The sequence below is a fragment of the Taudactylus pleione genome, unplaced genomic scaffold (genome assembly GCF_031769625.1).
Source record: "Taudactylus pleione unplaced genomic scaffold, aTauple2 ptg000005l, whole genome shotgun sequence".
Lineage (NCBI taxonomy): Eukaryota > Metazoa > Chordata > Amphibia > Anura > Myobatrachidae > Taudactylus > Taudactylus pleione.
This window is the reverse complement of record NW_028284408.1, coordinates 537,690-550,021: the sequence shown is the minus strand read 5'-3', so window position 1 is coordinate 550,021 and position 12,332 is coordinate 537,690.

Below are 12,332 nucleotides of genomic sequence, written 5' to 3'. Positions count from 1 at the left end.
TCTCAGCTATTACATTACATATGCTATTTCCTCCACCCAAGACAGTTACATCTTCTGCAAAGGGGGGTAATTTACAATTTTATTAAACATAAGAATTACCATAAAACATATAGGGCCGGATTGAAGTGGCCAATGTTATAACTCTGCACATGCATCTGAGCCACACAGCGCATGGGTCTTGTAAGATACTGTCGAAATCCACAGAATGAATTTGGTTGCAAAGAGAGGCAATTTCCATGGGTTTTTTTTGGTGGTAACAGGGAGGTAGATAGCCAGAAGGGGCATAATATGGTCACCGACTGCATCTTAAGATGCATTTTTACTGAACCTGGAGGATTATGTTCAGACAGAGAAATTGCACCTGCCATAGGACTGGTGCAATTTCTGGTGGTGTGCCCTATGGTGCTACCAATGTGGCCGATTGTGTGCCTTAATGTGCACAGAAGGAGATTAGTGCCACATCTGATGGGCATATCTGGGTGAATCCCATCTTCTTCTGCATTAGCATAAAGATGGGATCGTGCTGCTGAAAAAGAGGTAGTCATGGCTGCAATAGCGCATTCCTCTGAATCAGGCCAATAATGTAGAAAGAAACATTAGGCACTAATAGTAACACTTATATATTGTGGTAAAAGGGATTGGATCAGCTCCCTCCAAGGGAGGTTGGAGTGAAGCCTATGTATTCTGCAGTAGCAGTGGTGGTGTGGAATTCCAGGTTTTCACAGTTGCACAAACCCAGCTGGAATAATCACTGAAGAGCAGGAAGAGTTTAAAACTCTCATTTGCCTTGTGCTCTTTGCACTGATGCTGAATAGCAGCCAGTTAGTAGGCCAGAGTGTTGTAGTGCCAGGGACCAAGGGCTATGCCATGATAGCATGGTTCATTTCAACACCCTGTGTTACTATATATTTATATATATATATATAGTGGTGAGAGGGGTTGTCTCTCACCTGCATTGCCCACATTCTGGTGGGATCAGCTCCCTCCATGGCTGTCTAGAGTGATCCTTGTCCAGTTTGCAGCAAGAGAGGTGTGGAGCTCCATGTTTTTACAGTTCCACAGGCCCAGCTGCAGCTCATCACTGAGTAGCAGAGGAAGAGTTCAAAACTCTCATCTGCCTGTTGCTTTTTGCCTTGATGCTGTCTAGCAGCCAGGTAGTAGGCCTTAGTGTTGTAGTGTCAGGGACCAAGGGCTATGCTGGCAGAACATGGCGATTGTGGCTGCAAGCCACTGCTGACTACTAAGCACGAGGAGTGCTGGGACTTTGTGTTTATTCATTTATTTTTTATTATGTGCCTGAGTGTATGCAGGCCTAAGCTCAAGTATGCTAATGTGCAGTGTCTGTTGCCATTAAAAGGCACTGCTTTACCAAATATCTGCCAGTCTGAATCCTCATTTCTACACCTTGTGTTACATTTTGGTGGCCCATATGGGGAACTGCACTGCTATTTCACACAAAAATCACTAGATACCTATGCCATAGCAAAGTATCTAGCAAGGCAAAATGGTTGGTATACATGAGTATGTTGGTAAATCAGAAAAACTTCAGTTATAATAAGGACATTGTGTAAACTGTTTTGTACTAAAAGAAAACTTGTAGTGTGTGTATTGAAAAAAAAAGTTATTTTCTTTTTTTTGTCCACTAAGATGTTTTAGACATATCAAATGCTAATCAGTATGTTCACCAGTAAATGTAATTAAGTTAACCAGTAGATTGGACAGAGCAGAGCACACAGACTGACATTTAATTACTGCAGTGCTGAAAGTGAAAACCCTGGTTCTTTCATATGTTCTGTTTAACCCCTACATTGCTGAAGAATAAATAGCAGTGTTTTCTTTTTCTGTGTTAAACTTGAATAACAGTTGCTTTGCAGAAGGAAAAATATATATTTATTTGTGTAAACTGGCTAGTCATTGCTCTTATATAAAAGAAGCTAAGTACTTACATACACCTCCCACTGTAATAATGGAGGACATTTTTTGCACTGTAGTAAATTTGTTGGCCTCTCATCAAAAAACAGAGGAACAAATGTTGCAGCTAGTGACCCAGTCAATGGGCACAACTGCTACAACAGTGCATCTAGAGGAAATGTCTGCCTCAAATAACCCAGAGGCATATTTGCTGATATTTGAGAGGGTCACAGCATTTAAAGTGACCAGCAGATACTTGGTCTGATAGACTTGCCCCCTATCTCACTGGTGAGGCTCAGAAATTCTATGCTGATTTGTCCTCTGCTGGTGAAAATAAATATGACCTGGTCAAAAGTGCCATTCTAGCTAGGTCAGGTCTCACTCCTTCTGGGAAAGAGCAGTGCTTCCACTTATTGGCCCTACTACCAGGGGTCCCTATTTGGAAGCAGATTGCAGAACACACCAGGCAGGGGAGGAAATGGCTCCAGCCAGAAAACCACACGGCCACTCAGATTGTAGAGATGGTGGTTGTTGATCAGAAACCTAGGGCTGGATATGCAGTACTGGGTCATACACACTGATAATCAGAATTTAGAGGAATTAATTACTGTATTGGAGTGGTATGAGACCGCAGGAAATTTGACAAAAATGCCAGAAAGACACCAGGAAATGGGTGACCCATTAAGATGGCACACTATTGGCCTGTGACCCCAACTTCCACCCCTCCTCAAGGAAATGCCGGTGGAGATGCCACATTCATTTGCTATGAGTGTAGAGAGCCGGGTCAAATAAGGTGGGACTGTCCCAGAAAAACAGACACTATGGATTATGGGGTTGCTAGTAAAGGTACTATGTACCGCGCTTTTTGCATGATGCTACCCAAGGATTCCAGAACCCCATTAATGTGGGAAACTGTGTTACTGAATGGCCAAGAACTCCTAGCTATTGTAGATTCAGGGAGTGAGCTAATCCTGATCTCAGAGACTGTCCTTCCCAGGGAACTAGAAAAGGTGCCAGGGTTAGTTTAAATACTCTGCATTCATCGATCCACAGAAATCTTCACCCTGGTGCGAGTGAGCCTCACTAAAAAGTGTAACACTTATGAGGTGGTTGCCACAGTTGGTCCTAAGCTCCCCTATGTTATCATATTGGGACACAATTTCACTGGATATTTTGAGCTCTTAAAAGAACCACAGAGACAAAACCAATGTAAATACTCCAAAAAGGGAGAGGAGTGGAAAAGCATGGCCATTCCTCTATGGAGAGGGGACCTCTGCACAATTAATGTCTGAGGAATGAAATCTGCAATACTTTGCCTAGTTACGGGGAGACAAAAAATTTGACAGTGATGTCATACCCAATACAGAAGTTGCCATGGATATGCTGGAAACTTACACCCCTCAGGTTCCTGGGGACCACTCTAGTTCACTTTGCCATACAGAAGTTTCGCTGGCAGACACCTTGTCAGTAAAACAGCAAAAAAAGTGGAAGTCTTAGTTTGCAATAAGCAGGATGTGTTTTCTTCCCTGCCATGGCATACTGACTTAGTAGAGCACAGGCTAAATACACCTGAAGGAGTGGTTGTAAAGCTGTGACTGTATGACATCCCTGAAGCATAGTGGATATAAGTCCAGCAAGAGGTGAAAGAGCTACTCCAACTTGGGGTCATTGAGGAGTCCAAAGTAACGGGTTAAGTCCAATTGTGTTGGTCCCCAAGCCATACATTTTTGCAATGACTTTAGGCAGCTTAATCAGGTTTTCCAAGTTTGATGCATACCCACTACCACAGGTGGATGAATTAGTAAAAAATTTGACAAGTAGCTGGTATCTTACGATCCTGGAGTGAAACTGCCAAGGAGAACACTGTGTTCTTGACCCCTGATGGCCTGTTTCAATATAAAATGCTCCATTTTGGCCTTCATGGGGCAACAGCGGCATTTCAGCATGCCATGGATCACCTGCTGAGGCCACACCAGGGGTACGCTATATCCTATCTAGATGACATTGTCATCTATACATGAAATTGGGACAAACACTTGCTAAAAGTCCAAGAAGTGCTAAACAGCTTATGACCACATGGGTTTTATGGTTAATCCATCCAAGTATACCATTGGACTTTCAGAGGCCAATTACCTCAGCTATGTGATTGGCAATGGGCAAGTGAAACCCCAACTACAGAAAGTAGAAAGAGGAGGCGATTCAGTCCTGGCCAAGACCCTCCACCAAGAAACAAATGAGATCTTTGCTTGGGATGCTCTGCTATTACTGCCATTTCATTCCAAATTTTACAGCCAGAGCTGTAGACCTAACTGAGACCCTTAAGAATGCTCAACAAGAAAGATTCTCTGGACCAAAACATATAAAGCAGCCTGGGAAGATATAAGGATGGCTCTGTGTTCCAAACCGGTTCTGCACATACCAGATTTCAAAAAACCCTTTTTCCTGCAAACTGATGCCTCCATGACAGGCTTAGGAGTTGTTTAGCACAGTCCATTGCGGGCAAAGAAAGACAAACCTCTACAAGTTTGTCCTACAGCATCGGCTGGGTGCTCAACATAGAAACCTGGATGCATTGTCCCGGAAGTTTGAGAATGCTGAGTGGAGTCAGCCATCATGATAAAAGATGTGTAGTGAGAGGGGTTGTCTCTAACCTAAATTGGCCACATTCTGGTGGGATCAGCTCCCTCCAAGCCAGTCTAGAGTGAACCCTGTTCAGTTTGCAGAAAGATAGGTGTGAAACTCCATGTTTTCACAGTTGCACAGGCCCAGCTGCAACTCATTACTGAGCAGCAGAGGAAGAGTTTAAAACTCATATATGCCTGTTGCTTTTTGCCCTGATGCTGTCTAGTGGCCAAGTAGGCCTTAGTGTTGTAATGCCAGGGACCAAGGGCTATGCTGGCAGAGCATGGTGATTGTGGCTGCAAGCCACTGCTGACTGTTATTCATGAAAGTTGGTGCTGGGACTTTTGTGTTTATTCATCTATTTTCTGTTATGAGCCCATGTGTGTCCAGGCCTAAGCTCAAGTATGCTAATGTGCAGTGTCTGCTGCCATTAAAAGACACTGCTTTACCAAATACCTGCCTGTCTGAATCTATATATATATATATATATATATATATATATATATATATATATATATATACTCTGTTATGTATTTGAGTAATTAAAAATGTGCAGTGGTAAATATGTTAAAACAGATATCGACAAACATCCATTGCAAGGTTAACGCAAAAAAAGAACAGTCCCAGTATGCACTGATCCTGTAATTATTCTAGTTCCACAGTACATAAGCTGTGCCACTGAGCTACCAGGCAGGAGCAAGGAGAAATTGAGGCCCCAAAATCTGTAATGGCATGATCATGGGTAGTGTGAGACACAGTATGTGCACTGTGCCTTGAGCAGATAGTCCAGAGTAAACCCTCACCTTCTCTACTTATAATGCAGTGTGCAGGGAGTGTTGTCATTGTGCAGGAAATGTGAAGGTGGGGGAAAGAAAGCTTACATATGGGATTCAGAAGGAAGGCTAGCATCCCCCTCTTCCTAGCACCCTGGGCATGTTCCTCACTTGCCATACCTGTGTTATACCAATGAACCCAAACTGAAACTTTCAAAGGCAAAGATCCAAAACTGTATGATCTAATGATTAAGAAGCCCCTTACAAAATTATACACAAAAATTAACAATTTAAGAATTAAACATATTTTTCTAACATCATACAATGGGCCTGATTTAGCAGTGCACACAAGTGCACTGCTGATTGCAGATTCCTGATTATCAAGTGTGAGCAGCTTCGCAATTGCGTTCCTTGCTGAAACAGGCCCAATATTACTCCTGATGATGTCAGGGTTTTGTAAAGTGAATTGAAATAAACATACTATATTTTTCATGCTTAGAAAGCAAAATATTACTAAGTGGGGCTTGACTGATTTAGTCAAATTTTACACATGTGAAAGAATAGTTTATAGAACATATTTTTAACAAAACTCTACTTTAATGACCACATGCAAAGCAACTTTAGAGCAACTCAGGGAATGGGTTTGTCAACCACGTCTTGTAATCACGTTTGAACAACCACTAAATGAACAGAATTTCTCTTGACTGCATTCAGGAAATTAAATCTGTCAGACATGTAATCAACTGAAGTGGCTGATAACTGTGTATATTCTTAGTTTCCTTATATGTGGGAATGCTAGATTAACATATTGAAAGTTTTAGTTAATATGCCAATATCATTTAATAAAACTTTCATATCTACTGTTATAAAGAATAAAAAAGTAATATTTTATTAGACCAATTAGAGGTGTTAACTTTGCACAGGTGAAAAAGGAAAGTAGCCTTGGGCTTTATCACCTGAGGCTGTTCAATTAGTCACCCTTTTTTATCCAAGGACCTTTTTAATGAGTGTTAAAAAGGGGCGTTATATGCAGTAATGAGTGTTAACTCATAGATCCTGTGAAAAGTACATGAATCTATGCGTTAACTGGGTGATCTCACTCGTTAACTGCACACTTATCAGGGATATCATTTCGGGTGTTAGGAGACCCAAACAGAAATCCCTCTTAACTCAGGCTAATTGAATAGTTGCCTGTGATTAATTTACACCTGATAACTTAATGGGACTAACTGAATCCTGCCTTCAATCATTTAAAATCACACACAAAGATAACAATTTAATTCTGATATACACTAGCAATTTGGATGTCTTATTAACTGATGTGGTATAGCTTGGTAGTCACAAAATATTCACTACTTTCCATGACAACAAAATATATGTCTGCCTGGATGGACCTTCTTACTAGTGCTACCAGACATCTAGGTAAACATTATCAAAAACAGCAAACATTTTGGGGCAGAGCAATGTACATCATATTGCTTTGAGGAAGGGGCCATTTTTCTGCCCTGAAAAGTTTGTTCTTTTCTATGATGATTAGCTGGATATAAGATTCTACTAATAAAAAAGTTTTCTATGAGCAATTCTTTGTTAAATTAACTAGGTTTGTATGTAGCCTTGTCCTTTATTTAACAATTCTTTATTTAGCAATATGAAGGTAAGAGAAGACCTTAACCTACAAGAGCAGTGAGGTTTACAATTGCTATACACCACACCCTACTAAAAGTTGCCTGGAAAAACATGATTTGCAAGTATTGACACCCTGGTGCAAGTTAGAAACTGATGATGATGACAGTCGCAGAATGTGTCTCATTGAACAATAGCGACTAAAACATACTCATTAATGCACAAAGAGTGAAACTGCTACAACTGTGTTTTAAAAGTCAAACTACTCTGAATTGAGTAGAACTGAGTACTTGTTTTACCCAAATAAAGCATGTATCAAATGCTTTAAGAAAAATAAAATAAGCATTTTCACATGCCTCAAGGGACATGGATACTTGTGCTATATGACCATCTACTGTAAAGTGTATGCATTGTGAACTGCAAATTTTATCATCTTTTCAATTGACAATCAATAGTTTCATGAAGCTTCAAGGATCTTGCACAAGCAGCAGATAGCTGCTTGATATGTCCAATAAATGTACTGGTCTAGTAAGTGACATTATGAAGTTACTCTGCTGAAAATCTTCTCACAAAGGCTCCTTCCAATTTCAATAGGGAAATAAGAGTTTGAGACTTTTCAATTTTGCCAAAAATCATAATTCCTATATATAACAAGGGAATACATAAAAGTAAATTAATAGGCAGTTGAAAAATATCCTTAACTAAAATGATAGTCTATATACTTGTCAGTACAGTTTAATTGGTTGTGATAGATTACCAAACCATTTTCCTTTACAATAGTTTTCATAAATGAGTAGCACAACAGCCATATTGAACATTATTGTGCAGATGTTTAGGGACCTAAATTAATATTTTTTTTGCATAGCAATAACACTAATGGCTGTCTATGTATCACTTTGTGAAATTGAAGACTGCAAAGTAAACCTAGAAATATAATTTAGAAATATAATTTTCTGCCAAAGGGTATCTGAAAAAAGCTAAATGCTTCCCAAAGTTCACTTATGTTTTACGCCATGCAAGGAACACTTTTACTCTCTCAAACCTCCTGCTTCAGTCAGTGCAAACCTCCTCTCATCTGCAATTGTTACCATTATGCTCTACAAGTAGATGCACTTCAGTGATGATCTAGGATTTTGAGATGGCTTTAACCATGTTGAACTTCATAAATTAGTGCAAGTGAAGTCGAATAAATGTTGTCTTCTAGCAACCTCTTGTTTGTGGTAGGTATATTTTATTTTTATTGGTAAGTCATTTTTGAAATTCTGAACATCTCTGCCATCTGTGGGAAGTTTATTATTTATATTTCATATTTTTATTTACAATATCAAACGTTTATTGCTTTGTGAAGAAGATTCTTATCATGTAGAATTTTGTCAGATGCTTTAAAAATATAGGGCCTGATTCAGACCCGGTCGCTAGATGTGTATGCTCACTCCCAGTGAATGCAAATTCTGAACACAACCAGCAAGGCAGGCGATCGCACGGCAAGGCATAATCACACCCAATATGTCTTGGCGTGCAATCACTTTGTGTATGCAGGCGCCCAACAGCCTATCTTAAGATGCCCACTTGCACACATCATCTCCAGGAAGTGTATGCAACCATCGGTAACATCAGGTACCATCAGGAGCATTTGCAGCGCTTGTGGTTGCATTTACCCTACCGCAAGCACTGCGAGAAGTTCAGTGTAAAATCGGCCAGGTGACATGTACTATGATGCTGCCTAGTAATTATTCATGCCTCTGAAATGGTGTTGAAACACTCAGGCATGCCTGTGTTCCAAATTACTCCCCCTTACTACTAGCCTGCCCCTGTTACCACCCACAAACTGCCTCTCCTGTCACTCATTCCACTGGGCTGTCTTTGCTGGGCGAGCAAGCATTTCCCCATCACTCAGACTATTCGCGCATGCGCACTGCGATGCATACGCATGCACACATTTGCAAACATCACCAGCAATGAGCAAACACTTGCTAGCGACCGGGTCTGAATCAGGCCCATAGTGTACTATGTATTAACATAAATACACATTTACAAAATAATTTAGAGGTTAGAGAACTTGTTTATTTAGTTTGTTTAATTATTTTCTACAAAGTTATCTTTAGTAAACACAAATAATTATCTGGCACATAAGTACCTGCTTTAAACACGTAATATTATATTTTGCAAATTTCTGGATTAGTAAATCAAAATATATATATTTTTTAAATGTATGTGTTTAGTGAATAGACATGATGAAGAATATAAAAGCCTTTCTATAACATATTTTGTATATAACCTCAAATATGTTGAAGTTATTTGATTTATGATGATCTGGTGAACCTTGAAACCTTTTTCTATATATATGTCCTACAAATTGATATCTTATTCATATAAATGCATTGTATTACTTTATTAAGTATAATTTTAAGTCAATTAACTTGTGATGAGTGATGTTAACTCAAAGGGGGACAACATAATCTAATTGCATACAATGCATTGTCTCTGGACTGAAAACATAATATGTTTTTAGTCTATTATCATCAGTCACTGTCAGAACACTGCTGGACAATAAACTATTGTCTTTACTTCTTTTGTAAAATTTGAAATGTTTATGGAACTTTCTTTTATGGAAAAAAAATCCAGAAAATAAGTTAATTTAGAAATTCAATTTAATAAAATGTATAAAATGGAAAATTAGTAAGTGTTTGTTCATTAATCAATGTATTGCAGTAGCACCGATAGTGATGAATATAAGGAACCAATATGTCAACAACTCATTACTATGCAATACTTTGCAGTATTATACATAATGATTGAGATTTGATAACTATTAATTGCCATCTTGGTCAAATTCACATTCCTATCTCAAATTTCTATATTCTAACAAATTGTATGCTTTTATAGAGCTTCCTCATTTGTATATTATCAATTTAGACCTAGGTCTAAGTGTTACATTTCAGCCTCTGCCATATGTATGCACCATCCAATGACCATGTTCCGTTCTCACATATGCAGGCACCCTTGGATACATACCCTGTAGATCTGAACTCAGAGCTCAGTTTGATGGAAAGAGCAGACTGAAAGAGAAGGTGGATCCTTTGCATGCCATCTGCTTAACAGAGCAGATCTATAGTAATCTAAAAAATGAAGCAAACGATCACTAGCAATTTGTTAGTCTGCCTCTAGCCAATAAAACATTTCTTACCAAAGCACATCCTAAAATATGTATAAAAATGTTTAAAGTCTGTACTAGTGTTGACAAGTGATTTATTCCTCTAAGGCAGGGGTACCCAATCTCGGTCCTCAAGGCACCGTAACAGTCCAGGTTTTAAGGATATCCATGCTAGTACATAGATGGTATTATCAAATTGACTAACGTACTAGTATGGATATCCTGAAAGTATGGATATCCTGAAAACCTGGACTCTTAGGAGCGAGTTTGGAAACCACTGCTCTAAAGGTAGTTTATGTATGCAAGCACAAAAAAAAAACAATGTAGGTCTATTTTTTGTATGTGTTATCCTCTCAGGGAGATGAATCCATAATAAATACTTGTCCACAACCCTTGAAGATGCTTAACAGTACAGTGGCCCTGATTTAGAGCCGGATGCTCTGAAAGAGCGCTCGCTCTGAATCAGGGCATTTTTCTTTTATTTGGAGCGTCCTCCTGGCCACTTGCATAGCTGTAGGTGACCACCCACAGCTATTGCGAGCAGCCAGGATGATGGTCACGATGGTCAAGACCATTGTGACCATTGGGCTTGCGATGAGAACCTTGTGGTACGGTCTTGTGGCCACAAGCCCCAGAGAGCTTCTGGCTCTAATAGAGCTGGAAGCTCTCCCACTGACATCACAGGTGATGTCAGTGGGGCCACCGACAAATGGCAGGTGTTCACATGGGAGCGCCTCTGTTTGTGAAGCCACCCCACCGCCACGCCTACAAAACTGGGTGAGCTATCGATCAACATTGACAGCTGCCCCTTTTGTAGTGAGCAACGGAGCGAGTGCTTTTTGTGTACACCTTGACAAAGGCTCTATGAGCAGAAATGCGTTGGTGAATTCAGAAGAGCAGACAACACCAGGTGATATTGTGTGGGAAGAGAGCATTCTGGATAAATAATTGGGGGAACCACAGAGACCTAATACTTGGAAGGCAACTGTTAGTACCCCAAATTTATGTCTACTTGGGTGTGTGTTATTCTACACCCCACACATTCTGGTACGCTGCTATTTTTATCAGATTGTCTTTTTGTATATATATATGTATTACATTTGAATAAACTATGCTTCACTATATTGTGAATATACCTTCTTTTTGAGGAAAAATACCTATTCGTTTTAAGAAACACTTTATTTTAAGAGGTTGAGAAGGTCTTTGAAGAGGACTGTGAAATATATTTTTAAGGACAAGGGCTCCTGGAATTTTTCTGTATCTTGGGAATCCCTGTACCCTGGAGGAGTGCAATTGACTGCAAGTTGTTCGTATTTCGGTACTTTTTGTCTGCTTTTTGTGCTCGCTCCGGGGTTCTCGCATGCGCAGTGCACATGCCGCACGTGCACACTAGGCCACCATCGACCCACTTGTGAGCGGGTCTGAATCAGGCCCAGTATGTACAGTAAATACTGTATATTGCAATGTTTGATATTTATTGATCTTGTGAGATGGAAGACTAAGTGATGCAGATATATTATTTTGAGAAATCATATTGGGTTTGGCCCCCAAGAGGGATAAAGAAGAGAAAGACAAGCTGCCCTCATCCACTGATATTCAATAGACAAAAAATAATAATTAAATAAATTTTAATAACAATACTAAAATCAAAAAATGTAGATGCTGAGTATTATGACAGATTTCCTAATATAACTTGTGTGATTTCGCTTTGCACATGCTTTAACGTGAATGCAAGCAAATATTGTATGTGCATGCAACATAATTCACCTGCAACTACTTATTACTGAAGAGGCAGAATAAAAACTGGAAGGGTCAGTTTAGTACAGGGCAAATATAGTGGGTAAGTTCATAGAAATGTGGTCATTACAAACCAGCAGTTTTGCATTTATATTTCTGTTAGACGGCCTACTCTTGCATCTGGTACAGGTCAGTCAAATACTTGGTGATGACTGTGATGAATGTTGCTTTAAACACTTGCTGTCCACGTGAGAATGTGAGGAACATCAGCTGCTTATCGGTTTAGAGAATTTTCTAAATACAATCCAAGGGCTATACTGTATTTACTAATGGTCGATTTTGGGTCAGTTTGAAAATTGACTCAAACTGACTAAAAATTGTCTAAAAAATGACTAAAGTAGAATCTGTTATGCAAATGCTTTCCAATTGGTCAAAACAGATAACAAGCACAGTAAGACCCACATACACCTTACAAAATTGCTGGGAGATGCCCTAACTATCTGAGTGTGTCA